This window comes from Anarhichas minor, unplaced genomic scaffold, assembly GCF_050575085.1.
Source record: "Anarhichas minor isolate MPS153535 unplaced genomic scaffold, ASM5057508v1 ptg000136l, whole genome shotgun sequence".
NCBI lineage: Eukaryota > Metazoa > Chordata > Actinopteri > Perciformes > Anarhichadidae > Anarhichas > Anarhichas minor.
In genome coordinates, this window is record NW_027466582.1 from 19,397,788 (window position 1) to 19,415,075 (window position 17,288).

At 42.5% G+C, this 17,288-nt stretch overlaps 1 pseudogene; it reads left to right on the forward strand.

The window, feature by feature from the left end:
- Nucleotides 1–1,134: 1,134 nt before the first annotated feature.
- On the forward strand, nucleotides 1,135–2,439 carry LOC142942427 (long-chain-fatty-acid--CoA ligase 1-like; annotated as a pseudogene).
- The last annotated feature ends 14,849 nt before the right edge of the window (nucleotides 2,440–17,288 follow it).

The following is a 17,288-nucleotide window of genomic DNA, read 5'->3' on the forward strand; positions in this document are numbered from 1 at the left end:
TGACATATATCTTCCCCTGCCTCTCCCTCTAAAGCCCTGAGATGGTCTTTGATAGCCCCTCTGAGGCTGCCGCCATTGCTGTGCTTGTGCTGGCGGCGGAGAATACTGTTGCTGTTGTGATTGTGGGAAGGGGAAAGTTTGTGGCTCAGCTTGCTGAACAGGCATTTGTTTAGCATTAGCTGATTTTTTCTTTTCATTTTGTGCTGAATCAGCATCATGGATCTGCACCTTTAAGAGACGGACTTGAAGTAGTTTAAACTCCTCCTCTGTCTCCTTTTTCCGCGCCTGAACATGGGACATCCAGGGATGTCAAAAAGCTGGTCTGATTCAACCAGGTCGTCCATTTTAGCTTTTACACTAGGATCAGCACCTCTCAGTACAGCTGCTTTAAACATCATGCGCGTACCTGGATTGTTATCAGGAGCGGTACCAGTCGTGTCGGTCCACTCGATTTCGCGGGCCACATAAAATGATGTGGCGGGCCGGATTCTGCCCGCGGGAGTAGAAGGCGACTGCCTCTAGCCGCAACCAACTTGCATACCGCCACCCACTGTACCGGAGTGTGCAGTTTCAGGGTAACCTTTTCTTCACTGTTCTGATGATACAAGAAATACAATATATATATATATATATATATATATATATATATATATATATATATATATATATATATATAAACCTAAACCTACTACCAACTAAATCTTACGGTCTAATCCCGTTTCTTTAAGAAATCGCAACAGTGTCCTGCAGCACTCTCGCCATTCTCCGTCCACTGCCAGAACTCCCTCCAACTCCACTTCCGTCCCAACTGACATATTTTTTGCCTCACGATGTACCTGTCTGAGTTGTATCTTTGACATTTCAGGATAACCTGCTCCACGTCTTCAGTAACATTACAAATAGTGCACTTATCTGAGTCCATTTTTGCCATTAAATACAGAGTTGCGTTAAGTCCTGTATGTCCGAATCTTAACCTTGATATTATGACCTCCTCTCTTCTATACTTCCCTTTGTATGTCTTCACAATTATGGATTTCTGAATGTTGTAATAATGTCTTCCTTTGTTGTCGTCGTCGTCCCACTTCTTCTGCCATAACTCCCGTCCTGCCTCTCTGCGGAAGTACTCTGCTGAGTATGAGAGCAGAAAAGGTGGGGGCTCACCATATATGGGTAGCCAGCGTTTCCTGCTTCCAGCAGCTCGCTCTGCTGTCGAGGGGCAGCAGAGGTTTGGGTTGTCAGTGTTTTCATATCCTGACCTGCGCAGCCGTCAACAATGTGAACTCAACTGTTTAATCTGTATACTGATTACATTTATACTTTTACAGTTTCACTCATTTATTATATCTTGCTTTAGTTTGCTAATGCTTCTTGTTATTGCACAATCTCCTTTTCTGCTGCAACATTGCAAATGTATTATCTTAGCTTATCATATAAGGCATTGATTAATCTCCTAAGAGCACACAGTCAAATGTGTACAGCATTGTTATCAGCCTCAGACAGCTGTAAAGGCATAAACATTATGTGGCATTTTAAGATTTACATGAATGTGTTGTGGATGTGACTGATAGAGCTGTCAAGCATTAACGCAGTGTGCTGCCCTCTACAGGCCAGCCTCGGAGGTCACGTGCGTCTCATGCTGACAGGAGCTGCTCCCATCCCTCCTACTGTCCTCACCTTGCTCAGAGCTGCAATAGGCTGTCAGGTAACACACACACACACACACACACACACACACACACAGGCCCTTGTTTCAAATGTTATCTTGATATCTATGTCTCTTTCTATCACCTGTCCTGAAAATCTGCAGTGCAACAGGTAATTTAAACAAAAAAGTAGAAATGCTCCTTCTCTGTCCCCAATAGGTTCTATGTTGCATAATCCTGTGTTTGTAGCAGCAGCAGTAGTCATGATAATACTAATAATCATGTTTTTTCTTTGTCTCAGTTCTATGAAGGTTATGGAACACAGAGTGTACTGCTGGATGCACCATGACCATGCCCGGAGACTGGAAAGCAGGTAATAAATAAGAACGACTTACTCAAGTGTTACATCTCTCAATGCTCTGAGTTATAAAGAAAAAGTTGAGTGAATGCTCTGAACTTGACCTCATGCCCGCAGGTCACGTTGCAGCTCCTCTGCCCTGTAACTCACTTAAACTGGTGGATGTGCCCGAGATGAACTACCTGGCTGTAAACGGGGAGGGAGAGGTGAAACACAAAGACAAGCAGACATCTTCACAGAAGCTCTGTCTTTTACCATAATATTACGTCACTCATACGTGTGTGTGTTGGTGTCTAGGTGTGTGTGAAGGGCCTTAACGTGTTCCAGGGCTACCTGAAGGACCCCGAGAAGACTGCGGAGGCCATCGATGCAGATGGATGGCTTCACACAGGAGACATTGGAAAATGGCTTCCTGTAGGTGAAGTAGTGCCGTTTTGACTTATGTTTGAATCAACCTCGCTTCATTCATCTCAGCTTCACAATAGCTATTTTGAGATAATATTTTCATTAAGGATGTTTTTAAAAGGGAAATATCAAAGTGCAGCTCTGTAGGAAAGAAGGCTGTTTGAAAGAAGGCTTCTTGAAAGAAGGCTTGTTCCCAGGGGACGATGCCACAGATTACAACATGGACATGTGGAATAAACTGTATGAACAGTCAAAAGAGCGCACATAGAAGGCAGAAAAAGACCACAAAGACAATCAATGCGTAGTAAAACATAAAACAAAGAAGGCTCTGGCCGATGCACAAAATAAACACCGGATTTTTGTCAGAGGACTGAATTCGTTCAACACAGCTCATGAGAATCACAAAGCTAGAAAAAAACAGGAGGCAAGAAAGAAAAAAGAGAGAGTGGAGGCAACACTGGCCCCACCTCTCCGCCTCATTTGTATCCAGTTGCAGAGTTACAGCTGCTCGACAGACCTCCGTACACACACACACCCATACAAGCTCCACAGCTCAAGTTCAGGGGGCAGGTAGAATACGAGGAAGTGTCAGGAGAAAAGGGTGAGGGTCATCCGAGACCATGACCAGGGTCAGACAGAAAGAAGCCTTTAAGGGACAGGAGAAGAAGTGATAGGTGGAAGGCAAAGAAAGATCTACAGAGACAGCTAAAACAGGTAGAACAGGAAAACGACTCAGATGCTCCACAGAGAGCAAAATCGCTGCGAGGCAAGCTCAAGGTGCTAGAACAAGACACAGACACAGAGTATGACGAGGAAGAACTCTCCTCCACCAGAGGGTCAGACAGATGACGCTTCGACCCCCGCTCATCAGTGAAACATCACTCAGTGAACATGGTAGGGGAAATGTATTCGGGTCATATACTCTCTGACAGTGATTCGTCCGATACATCAATACCGCCCTTCCCGTTGACCCCGCTGCCACCATATGACCCAGGACAGACAAGATCAGGCAGGCCTTATCAGTCCCAACCAGCTAAAAAACACAAACAAAAAGAGGTGCCTAGTTTCCACTGATTCAGAGGCCTACAGGGGTAAGACCACACTACCAACCTTGGGGAATGGCAGACATGCAGATGTTGGAGCAAAAGTTACCAGAACTAACATGTGGGGCAGTGCATGGATTAGGGCCTTTGAGGGACGCACAACAGGTTACAATTTGGCATCAGGAGATTTGAGGGCCATTTTTGCCGCGTGTATTTCTCCACGAGTGATGCATGACATTGACAGAGGGGCAGCCACTATGGGTCTCCCTGACGAGACATTGTTCGCTACATGTCGCACTATGTGGTGGCAGCAAGTAAGAGACTTGTATCTGGTCAAAATGGGGTCTACCGCTCTCCTGAAATTTCAATGTGCACCAGGAGAAACTCCTAACCAATTCTGCAGCAGAATTGTAACCGAGTGGACCGACACAACCGGTACCGCTTCTGATAATAACCCAGGCACTCGCATGATTTTTAAAGCAGCTGTACTGAGAGGGGCCAATCCTAGTGTAAAGGTTAAAATGGACGACCTGGTTGAATCAGACCAGCTTTTTGTCCCTCCCTGGTTGGCACATGTTAGACATCACATGTCCCGTGTTCAGGAGCAGACAAAGGAGACAAAGGAAGAGCTTAAGCTACTTCAAGTTGTCTCTTAAAGGCGCAGATACGAGATGTTGACTCAGCACAGAATGAAAAGAAAAAGACTGTTAATGCTAAACAACTTCCTGTTCAGGAAGCTCAGCCACAGACCACCTTTCCCCAACCACAACAGCAACACCATTATCCGCCGCCAGCACAAGCACAGCAATGGCGCCAGCCTCAGAGGGGCTACCAAAGACCATCACAGGGTTTTAGAGGGCGAGGCAGGGGGAGATATATGTCAAATCAGCAAAGGGGAGGACCAGGAGGTCAGGGATGTTACATCTGTGGAGACCCAGGCCATTGGGCCCGTGACTGTCCACAAGGCTCCTCCCAACAGCAGTTTGGTCCAGTGCCACACTGGGGACCGCCCAGAGGGGGAGGTCCACCGCCATCAGCTCACCAGCAGTCCAGCCTGCCCAATCCAGGGGTGGTGCCGACTCAGGCCTGGCAGAGCAACCACTAGGGGTGCCCAAGCAACCCCAACGCCCCACAACGAGGGTTGAGCGACCCCATGTTGAGGTGTGCTGTTTTACACACACCTGTCGATATGTTGGTCGACTGTGGGGCGAGATACTCTACGATGACAAAGACTTTGCCAAAAATGACAATGTCCACTGAATCTACAGCAGTATCGGGTTTCTTGGGAAAAACAGAACGTTTACCATTCACATCGCCTCTCTTGACCCAGGTGGGCACTCAGACTTTTCGCCAGCAGTACCTCTACTCACCAGCATGTCCTGTAAACTTAATCGGGAGAGACATGTTACAGACAATGGGTGCTGTGATCCTGTGTGGTCCTCTTGGACTACAAGTGACATTGAAAGACGGTACAATCCTCCACTGCAATGAACATGTTATGTACAGCTCAAAGAACATGTTGCTGCAGTCTGAACAGCAGCCTCCCACCTTCTCAGCAGAAATCTTTTGGGGCCTGTTACAGCCTGAAACACCTGAAAAAGGAGGCATTTTTTCCTTATTCCAACTCTGGAAGCCCTGGATTGCACAGCTTGCTCCATATGCTCCTCCAGCTGATCCCCTCCATGTCACCCTGAATTACTTACGCGAGCCTGACAATTTGTACACAGAGGCTTTTGAATCTGAACTTGCAGGAGGTGTTTGGCACATAGCATCACCTTTTTGTTTGTGGGAAGAGAGGGTGTTGTTGCTGCAGTTACAGTTGCAGAAGAGCAGCTAAAATGGTATGAATTATCAGAAGACAGCTCTCCTCACGTCTCTCTGGCTCTGCATGCCAGGCATGAAGCCAGGCAATTGGGCCCAATGACTAAAAGAATGTCTCAGTTAACGGATTGGCAGCCTACTCAGTGCCCTGCCATCATGTTTTCACCTTCAGATAACAGCTGGAAAATAACACATCACACACGTGACACAGTTGTTTTGCAACAAATCACATTGGATCGGTTTCATGGTCGCCAAAGAACAAACCACCCACACACCGACACCATGTTTGCTACACTCCCTGATTCTCTTTGGTCCACCTCCCCTGCGGATGTGGGCCACTGCACACACACATCGGTTTCGTTTGTACTCGAGGCGAATATGCAGCCTATTTGGAGGAGACAATATCCTCTTAAACCTGAAGCAGAAGCAGGAATTAAAGACACGATTGATGGCCTATTGAAAGCAGGTGTTTTGGTTCCTTGCCATTCACCGTGGAACACACCGATTCTCCCTGTCCCAAAACCTAACACTGATAAATACAGAATGGTTCATGACTTAAGGTTGATTAACAAAATAATCACCACACATTCTATGTCCGTGCCCAACCCTCACACTGCTCTCTCATCATTGTCTCCTGCTCACTCGCATTTCACTGTCGTTGACCTTGCAAATGCATTTTTCTGTCTTCCACTTGACCCAGCCTTACAAGAGGTTTTTGCATTTACTTTCCAGGGACAGCAGTACACCTACACCAGACTGCCACAAGGCTTGGTTCTCTCGCCAGGACTGTTTAACCAACATTTGAAACATGACTTGTCAACTCTAGAACTTCCTGCGGATGTATTGTTAATCCAATATGTGGACGACTTACTGATTGCTGCTCCATCAGCAGAGACATGCATGAGTGCAAGCCACCAGGTGCTCGCACGATTGGCTGAATGCGGGTTTAAAGTAAGCAAAGCTAAGGTTCAACTCTGCAGAGAGGTTGTTGCCTTCTTAGGCCGAGAAGTTGCTCAAAACTCTTCTGGCCTCTCTAGTGCTCATAAAACATCAATCCTGCACCACTCAAAACCTACCACAGTAAAAGACATGCTCTCTTTTCTAGGCCTATGTGCCCTTGTCGCCGCTGTAGGTCATCGCAACCTCACAGCGCAGCTGACTTGGACCGCTAACGCTGAAGCACAGTTCATTTCACTCAAACAATCGTTGTCAGAAGCAGTCTCACTCTCTGTGCCAGACTGCACATTGCCTTTCTATTTGGATGTTTCTGAAAAAGCAGGCATTGTCAATGCCACCTTATTCCAGAAAAAAGAGGGGGTTAGAGACGTACTAATGTACTACAGTGCAAAAAAGAGGACGCCGCATCAGTAATAAAGTATTTAATAAATCAACATATCTCTAGGCATGGACTCCCTATGAGGATAAGATCAGATAATGGTACGCATTTTTTCAAGCAAGGACCTAAAAAAGGTAGAGGCTGTGTTAAACATAACGCACTCTTACGGTTCAGTGTATCACCCGCAGTCTCAGGGGAAGGTGGAGAGAGCAAACAGAACTCTCAAGGACAAATTGTCAAAAGCCTGCAGAGAAACCGGCCTCAATTGGGTAGAGGCATTACCACATGTACTAATGAGCATTAGATCATTAATAAACAGCAGTACGGGTTTTTCTCCCCATGAATTAGTAAAAGGAAGAAGGATGCCAGGACCGGCATCCAGTGGCCCTCTGAAGGAGCCTGTCGAGCTATCAAGTATAGAGGGTAAAGTATACTATGATGCACTAACAACATTGGTAGCTTCCCTCTCTCAACAGGCGCAGAATCAGCAGAGACAGGCCAAGGACCGGCCTCCCCCAACAGTGGCCGATTTTTGGCGAAAAAATACGTGATATTGTGGTAAATCTTCTAGATATCTTATAGAAATGATATTAGTTCATGTATAATTGTGTTTGCGGTGTTTAAAATGACTGGTATGATGATCTCAGAACTTGATGTGTCCCAAAGTAGAGGAGATGAGCAAGATCTCAAAGGCAAGGGCTTCAAGCAGCTCCCAGGTGATCTGAACAAAGGAGCAGGTGGAAATTGCATCTATCTTTGGTACAAAGAGGGGCCAAAAGCAATCACTAAGCTTCAAGTTACATTCAACGATGACATGACTGCTGGATTGATCAGTGCAGGGTACAAAAAGATCTATAAAGATCTCAATGCTGGAACAGGAGGTGATAGCATCTACCTTTGGTCCTACCAAGGGTCTGGAGAGTTTGATACTCACATAGTGGACATTGATGTCACTACAGATGCAAAAGATGAAGCTGCAAAGTTTGGCTTCGGCTGGGAGAGACTGGCCTGTAATCTGAACCGCAAGGCCGGAGGGGCCTGGATCCACATCTGGGTGAAGAGAGAGAAACAAAACTACATCTGCGACATCACTGCCACTGATTCCTACGGATCAGACGCCGATCTGTTTGGAAACCGTTACATCCGTGTGGATGAAGATACTAACAGGGGAACAGGAGGATCCAAGGTCTTCATCTGGTACCGTCAGACCACCGACCCCAAGCGTGCCCTCGCTGATCTGAAAGTGTCCATCAGTCACAAGGAGTCTTTTGAATATCAGGACCAAAATTACAGTATTGTGAATGTCAACCTCAACGATGAATCTGGTGGTAGCCAAGTGTACCTGTGGTACAAGAAGGAGGAATCCAGCGATCCCATTAAGGCCATCGCCCTGCTTTGGTTGGAAACAGCTCTGGTTAATAAGTACAGGAAGGCTGGTCTCACTGTAATCGAGAAAGATCTCAACACAGGTGATTGTTGCCACACTCAGTACCTGTGTGTGTATCAGTGAAAGCAAAAAGCCCTCTTCATGGTAGCAGAGCTGAGAATTCCCAACACTCACTGAAGTGGAAAGAAAAGTCCAGCAATGCAGTTAAATCTTTTTGGTGATGGACTCTAACTTTCTTTTCTCTTTTTCGATGTAAAAATGATGATTCATTATATTACAGTCACTCAATAGTATCACAAAGTATCAAAGGTTTATGGGTTTAATGTTAAACTTGCTGATTAGATCAAAGAGTCCTGTTTTATTAGAGAGGACAGGATGGAATAGAAGGTGAAGGAGATCAGACTGATGTGAAAAGGCTCAATACAACAATGCAGTTAAATGAGTGAGTAAATGAATGGGTGAATGACGACATGTAGTGTGAAAGAGTAAAAGTACTAACATCAAACTATATATAGTACTAAAAGTAAAAGAAGACATGATACAGAAGGGCCCATTTGAGATCAATAATAATTATATTATTGAATTATAATTATTAAAGCATCAATATGTACATTGCTTTAATGTTGCAGTACTTTACTTTATATACTGCCGGGTAGCAAAGGATCAATAAAGTCTACATCATCATTAATCTGTTGATCGTATATTTTTATTACTCTGAATCTGTAAAGTAACTAAAGATATCCAATAAGTGTAGGAAAATACAATATTAGCCTCTGAAATGTAGCAGAGTAGTACAAGATGTATAAAGTACAGCAACCTCAACATTGTACAGAAGTACTTGACTCAATGTATTTAGTTACATTTCACCACTGTGGACTCAAGCTGGTTCAGAGTAGATCCAGATGACTGCAGTGCAGTAACACCTTCTGACACACGTTTGTACAAACTATTGTTGGCTATGATGAATAACACGTAGCTAATGCTAGTGTTAATCTATTACATATTTAAATATTATATGATTTATCTGATGTCATCCACCAGCAGCAGAACTTCCTCCCTGCTACACTATTTTCTATTATTTCATCTCTATTATTTATTGTAAATAAATTAGATTGTTGACGTGGGGTGAATCCAGCATTCTCAGGTTCAGGATAAATATTTAACTCTCATTTTTCTGGTGTGTCTTTGGTAGTTTATCTTTGTACCCTGGCAGCTTCTCATTTCTCATCTAGTTTGGTTTTGAGTGAGTTCAAACAGAACACAGCTGTATTAGAAGTTACAGATGTTATAATAACTGCAAACCAAATGTTAAAATGTGTCTGCAGAGTCACAATAAGGGCGCATTTCACCCAAAGAAGTGTGTGTGTGTGTGTGTGTGTGTGTGTGTGTGTTCATGTTCTGCTTCTTTTCATGATAGACGCGTCTTCCTCAAACTCCTGCTAAACACAAGGCTTGAAGATAGCCCAGCACCATTAAGCCTGAGTGAAGAGAGAGGACGAGGAGGACAAACTAGGAGACCAGAGACATGTGCTTGTAGGACATCATTTAATAAACTGATAAAGAGACATTTTAGACTTATGTGAAAAATTAAAGAAAAATATTTTACTTTTATTACTTGTAAAAACCAACATTAACTTGAGAATTCCTTATGATGTCAAAATGCTTTTTCAGAGAACTTAGAAGCTCTTTCAAGCCTCATGTTGAAACAAACTATCGTTGGTCATGATGAATAATATGTTGGCTGAATCAATATGTAAAATTAATAAAAAGGGTATTTTTAGTGTATTATTTCCATTGATTTGAACCTTTAATCAGATATTTCACTACTTTATATTTTTGGCATTCTTCAGCAGTGCAAACACAAAGTGTGCTGATGGACCAGCACAGGACAAGAAGGAGAGAGAGAGAGGGAGACAGAGGGAGAAGAGAGAGAGAGGGAGACAGAGGGAGAAGAGAGAGAGAGAGAGACAGAGGGAGAAGAGAGAGAGAGAGAGGGAGAAGAGAGAGAGAGGGAGACAGAGGGAGAAGAGAGAGAGAGAGGGAGAAGAGAGAGAGAGACAGAGGGAGAAGAGAGAGAGAGGGAGACAGAGGGAGAAGAGAGAGAGAGAGGGAGAAGAGAGAGAGAGACAGAGGGAGAAGAGAGAGAGAGGGAGACAGAGGGAGAAGAGAGAGAGAGAGAGGGAGAAGAGAGAGACAGAGGGAGAAGAGAGAGAGAGGGAGACAGAGGGAGAAGAGAGAGAGGGAGACAGAGGGAGAGAGAGAGAGGGAGACAGAGGGAGAAGAGAGAGAGGGAGACAGAGGGAGAAGAGAGAGAGAGACAGAGGGAGAAGAGAGAGAGAGACAGAGGGAGAAGAGAGAGAGAGAGAGACAGAGGGAGAAGAGAGAGAGAGGGAGACAGAGGGAGAAGAGAGAGAGAGAGACACACAGCTTGGATGCTCATGTGTTTGTGGGACAACAAACAAACACAGGCTCAGAGAGATGCAGTGCTTTTCAGGACGTTTGTTCTCGTCAGCAGGACAGACATTGACTTCAAGTGCTGGACTTATTTGGGTCTTTGAGACTGAGACTGGCCCGTGAGAAGGATAATGATTCAGGTTCAAGTTAACACAAGCAGTGAGACCCAAACATCACTGGCCGTGGACCAAGATAGCTTCAGGACTTATGGCAGAAAGTCAGAGGCTGAGTGTGGGAATGGAATTGAAGGTAACCAAGGTGTGTTTTATCTGTTGTGACACAGTATTTAGAAAATAACAATTCTTTGGAATATGGCTCCTACAGGTAATGACTGCACAATGACTTATACAGGGTATAATTGCATTACTGGCAACAGATAAGAGGCCTGAAGTAATCAAAGAAAAAGCAAATAACTGAAGGTTAGGACCAAAAGATGAGTTTCAAATTGGGATTTAAAGGCCTCAACTGCTGATGTGAGCAGAAAGGTCATTCCAGAGGAAGGGGATGTGATAGGAAAATGTTTATGAATGATTGAATGTTACGTCTCTGTATCACTTTATTCTGCACATTTCAATAAAGACAACTTTGTAAAAAGTGTAATAAATACAAGTGAAAATCCTTTACCCAGTCTTTTAACTTAAGAAGTTCCTCATGATGTAAACATGCTTTTTAAGAGAGCTCAGACTTCTTTCAAGCTGCACGTTTGAACAAACTATCATTAGTCATGATGATTAACACGTTAGCTGAATGCAAACAACAAGAATAAAGCTGATTCTGGCCCAACAAGAAAACAGTTGTTAACTTTCTCCCGTGAGAAGCAGGTGTGACTTACACAGAACTGGACCAAACACTTGATAAGAACACAAAGCGTTCTGATGGACCAGCACAGGACAAGAAGGAGAACCTATGATCTCGTCAGCAGGACAGACATTGACTTTAAGAGCTCGACTCATTAGGTTCATTGAGACTGAGACTGACCCGTCAGAAGGGTAACAGCAGCACAGAGAGGGCCCAACACTGTAGAGAGCTTTAGACAGCCGAGGTCACAGACAAGAAGTTTGAAACATGACGTTAGAAGAGAGCGTTGGTGAATAAACACTTTTGCCTTCAGACGTCTTCAAATAACTGGCTGTGTGTTTACCAGCAGCCCCGCTGAGGACGTGTCCAACAGACACAGGGTCACCCATGTGTCCCATTGTACATGGAAGGTTGGACTGGTTCATATGAACACATATCAATAAACACACAATAAACACATGAGCATTGGAGCAAGGTAGCTTTGGTGATTGTTTTGGAAAGAATTCAGAGGTTGAGTTTGATGATATTTACTGAAAGGTAATCAAGATATCAATAGTTTGATAAGATATTATATACTTTAGAATATGACTCCTCACAGATAATAACTAAACAATGAGCTATAGCATCTCTGTTGTAGAAGTACTAGTAAAAGTACTGCATTCAAAAGTGTACTTACAAGGGTGATTGTGGCTCAGTGGAGAGCAGGGTCGTCGTTCAATCAGAGAATCGGCGGTTCTTTGGAACATGACCTCTAAAGGTAATGATTGCACAATGACTGAGCTGCTGGAAGGATATAGACCACAGGTACGAGGCCTGAAGGGATCAAAGAAATCAGGCACAAATCATCAATCATAAAAACATAGTCTAAAGTGATGTGTAGTTGTTGTGCCTCCACCATTATTTTAGTCTTAATATGATGTGTGAAAAGTGTTCAAATTACCTGAAGAAAACAGGAAAAAGAATGAGACATGTAGCATGCAGTATTCTTGCTCAGGTTTTTTGGATCAATATCTGAGTGTGTTTAGGTTCCTGTGGCAAAATAAAAAGGCAACATGATGCATGCACTACCATGATTACCTTCTTTCAGTGGCATTACTAATTTACTTGGTAATCATTTGCAAAATAATGTTCAATAGTGAAAGTAAACCTATTATCGACGATCTCAATGCGATACAGTGATCATAGGCTACAACGGAGCAGGTTAGTCGTGCAGCATAAGTTACCATGGAGATCTAGCATGGTTAAAAGAAAGCCACCCTCCTGAAATTTAAAACTTCAGCTTTAGGCTCAACTTAGCTCACTACCCCATCAATCTCGCCTCATAGTTCACTCCTCTGGAAGAAGAAAGACTACAGAAACACACAAGAGGCAAAACTCAAGCGCACCATTCACACAGATAGGAGAAAGGAAACAAACAAGGAGGGAGATCCAAACATCACCAAGATGGCTCTAAATCTTGTTGTGGCAGAAAGTCAGAGGTTGAGTGTGAGAATGGAATCAAAGGTAACCAAGGTGTGTTTTATCTGTTTTGACACGGTATTTAGAAAAAAACAATTCTTAGGAATATGGCTCCTACAGGTAACGATTGCACAATGACTGAACTGCTGGAAGGTTAATGGCAAGACACATGATCCGTGGAACAAGTCATTTGTTGTGCTTGATTTGGCAAGAGTTTAGAGGTGGAGTTTGATGATATTAATTAAAGGTTATCAAGGTACCACTCTGTTTTCTGTTTTGTACTTTCTTTGGAATATGACTCATGACAGGAAAGACTTGCACAATGGGAAAGAGCATCTCTCTATATAAAGGGAGCTGACCTGCAGTGAGTACAACAGAATCCAGAGGACCAGCTGACTTCTTCCTGCCGCTCTATCACTGACTGTCAGCAGACACGTAAGTCTTCAAGAATGTCATGTTTTATGGTTGTGGAACATAAAGTTTTCTATTAATCAATTATATTCACTGTGATTAGTGTAAATGGTGACAGTATGCATGCACATTTAAAAATTAATTTATGTTAGATGTCATTATGGTGATCCATATTTCAGCACTGATATTTTAATTTGTAGTGATGATATTGGAGCTCACCTGAAGACGCACAGTCATGCTGCTAACTGTTTACTCATGATGTGTCTTTCTTTAATGCAGTTACCCACCATGCCCACCTACATCTCAGAACTTGATGTGTCCCAAAGTAGAGGAGATGAGCAAGTTCTCAAAGGCAAGGGCTTCAAGCAGCTCCCAGGTGATCTGAACAAAGGAACAGGTGGAAATTACATCTATCTTTGGTACAAAGAGGGGCCAAAAGCAATCACTAAGCTTCAAGTTACATTCAACTTTGACATGGATACTGGATTGATCAGTGCAGGGTACAAAAAGATCGATAAAGATCTCAATAGTGGAGCAGGAGGTAATTACGTCTACCTTTGGTCCTACCAAGGGTCTGGAGAGTTTGATACTCCCATAGTGGACATTGATGTCACTACAGATGCAAAAGATGAAGCTGGAAAGTTTGGCCCCTGCTGGGAGAGACTGGCCTGTAATCTGAACCGCGAGGCCGGAGGGGCCTTGATCCACATTTGGGTGAAGAGAGAGAAACAAACCTACATCTGCGACATCACTGCCACCGATTCCTACGGATCAGACGCCGACCTGTTTGGAAACCATTACATCCGTGTGGATGAAAATACCAAGAGGGGAACTGGAGGATCCAAGGTCTTCATCTGGTACCGTCAGACCACCGACCCCAAGCGTGCCCTCACTGATCTGAAAGTCTCCATCAGTGACAAGGAGTCTCGTGAATATCAGCAGCAACAATACATCAAAGTGAATGTCAACCTCAACGATGGAACCGGTGGTAACCAAGTGTACCTGTGGTACAAGAAGGAGGAATCCAGCGATCCCATTAAGGCCATCGCCCTGCTTCTCAACACAGCTTTGGTTAATAAGTACAGGAAGGCTGGTCTCACTGTAATCGAGAAAGATCTCAACGCAGGCAATGATGGCAACATTGAGCACCTGTGTGTGTATCAGTGAAAGCAAAAAGCCCTCTTCATGGTAGCAGAGCTGAGAATTCCCAACACTCACTGAAGTGGAAAAAAAAGTCCAGCAATGCAGTTAAATCTTTTTGGTGATGGACTCTTTCACTTTTTTTTCTCTTTTTCGATGTAAAAATGATGATTCATTATATTACAGTCACTCAATAGTATCACAAAGTATCAAAGGTTTATGGGTTTAATGTTAAACTTGCTGATTAGATCAAAGAGTCCTGTTTTATTAGAGAGGACAGGATGGAATAGAAGGTGAAGGAGATCAGACTGATGTGAAAAGGCTCAATACAACAATGCAGTTAAATCATTTTAATGATGGATTCTTTCACTTTTTTATCTTTTTCACTATAAAACAATGTGATTATCATATTACTGTAATACTACTGGTAATATCAGAAAGTATCAATAGTATATGATTTCTACTGTTAAACCTGATGTCAATGAAATGAATCAAACTATTTCACATTGTTTTTTAACAGTTAATGAATGATGAATATTAAGTCTCTGTATCACTTTATTCTGCACATTTCCTGCTTTTCAATAAAGACAACTTTGCATATGAAGTGTGTTTGCTTCAGACTCTATAGAAACTTCACTTTGAGTGTTTTCATGTGTTTTCATCACCTTTCATCACCTACTCAGATCTCTGACTCCAGTCAAGTCAAAGGTGCAGCACCACAGTATATAAATACAAGTTAAAGTCCTACATTACTTATTATTGGATTATAATAACGCATCAATATGTACATTGCTTTAATGATGCAGTTTCTTACTGTATTTACTGCCATGTAGCAAGGGATCAATAAAGTCTACATCGTCCGTTATTTGTTGATTATATTTATTTTTAGTACTCTGAATCTGTAAAGTAACTGAATATCAAATAAGTGTCGAAGAGTAAAAAGTACAATATTAGCCTCTGAAATGTAGTAAAGTAGTACAAGAAAGTAAAGTATAGGAACCTCAACATTGTACAGAAGTACTTGACTGAATGTATTTAGTTACATTTCACCACTGTGGACTCAAGCTGCTCTATTGGACAAAGTCATTATTAGTGTTTTCTGATAACAGAGACTTCACACAATGTCAGTCATGTCATGTCAATCACTTATATTTCTGCAGAGTAAGAGTAACATTGCAAGATTTAAATTTTTTTTTAAGAATAAACAATTTGGCAGAGGTAGGGCAAATCCTTGTCTCTGATTGGCTCTCGGCATACATGTGATCACGTGACACACACACACACACACTAACATTCTTCATTCCTCAGTGTCCCATGTTAGTGAACTGTCTTCTCCACAGGGAGCAGCTAACTACAGTACAGCTACTCTAACTGCAGTAACAACAGATTGATACTGGATATGCATTCATGCATCATCCTCTTCAACAGCACTCTCTCATAAATAACCATAAACTGATGCAACACCATGTATGTGATGTTTCCCCAGAAGCTGAAGCAGACTCGGTCACACTGAAGCTGCATTCTCCAGGACAATAAAGAAGTTCCTCCAGCACTTGAACTGAGATCATGAGCTAAATGATTGCTGTATGTTTTATTTATTTATATATCTGTTGTTTATTGGTTGAATAAATAGCTCTGGATAGATGACTATTTATTGTGTGATAGTCTAAATAGCATAATATTAAAGGTGCAAGATAAGGGATTGGCAGCAGATCGATTGCCTCTCAACAGATCTCAACATGACGACGGCAAGTCTGCATGAACATGGACTGAAAGCATGCAGGGCGGCCCGGCTATGTCCACAAAACAAGGAGAAGCCCGGATACCAACACACATACAGAGGGAGAGCGGCTTCATTCTCAATAGTTGTTTACTGCTCCATTAATGTTCAGAATATCATAAAGAGAACCTTTAAACAAACACTCTGCTCTTTGTTTGCTGTATTTCTTGTGTTACAATGAAAAACACAGATATAGATTATAGGCGTCTGCTGCTATATTAGTGCACACATATCACATGCAGCACTTTAAAGCTAATATAAGAAGAAGAAGAAGAATCATATAATAATAATAATAATCATAATAAGTGGGATAATGATTTACAAAAGGTTTAGATGCTAACATTTGGCGTTTAACCACAAGCTACATTTTATTTTTATTTAGGTTAATATCCACAGCAGGTATGTGTGAGCCTTACCTTAATGTAGTATATTTACAAGTATGAATAGTATATAAAAACAACATAAACATAAAAAATACAGCAACAATCAAACTAGTAAACTGCCGATATGACAATACTACTCATTGTCTACAGGTGGCGGTGCATTAAAAATATCATATATTACTTTCCATTTCCAAGAATTTGAGAACACTGTTGTGGGAGGAGCAATCTTAATTATTACAGTATTTCTTTTTTCAGACCTGATCCTTTTGTTTCTGATCAAACAGTTTAGTTTTGGCTCAGAAAGGCCGAGACTTGAGAAAACTCCAGGGCTTAGAGAAAGCATCAGTGAAAACTAGTGCTGCAAAATGTCAAAGTTTCTCTGTCCGTGGTTCATCCGTCATTCAGCAGGATAACAAAAATACCCTTGAAGGAGACCAGAGGGGTAGTACAGGACCACTATGGACTGTTCTGGTTTCTGGAGAGACTCTAATACATCCTGCCACATCGTCTCACATTGCCTTTGCTTCATTGTGTAGTTTGCTGCTTATACATCCATCCCCCTTCTTTTTATTCTGAAAGCACAGAAGTTAATGGGCCAAGACCTTGACCTAAGATGGACACGGATATGCAGGCAGTCAGCTGCATGGATCACAAGTTACATGATGCAAGCTTATGATAGCTTGTTGCAGAAACAAGTTATAAAACAGTTTACTTATAAGAATATAAAATACTTATAAGAATATCATATTTCCATTACCCAACAGCAAGATACATTTGAGCATGTATGTTAACACAAAGGGTGAAGGTGTACTGAGTTCAGAGCAAAAGTACAAGTGCTTAAGCATTTACACAATATACTAAGACCGTGGCA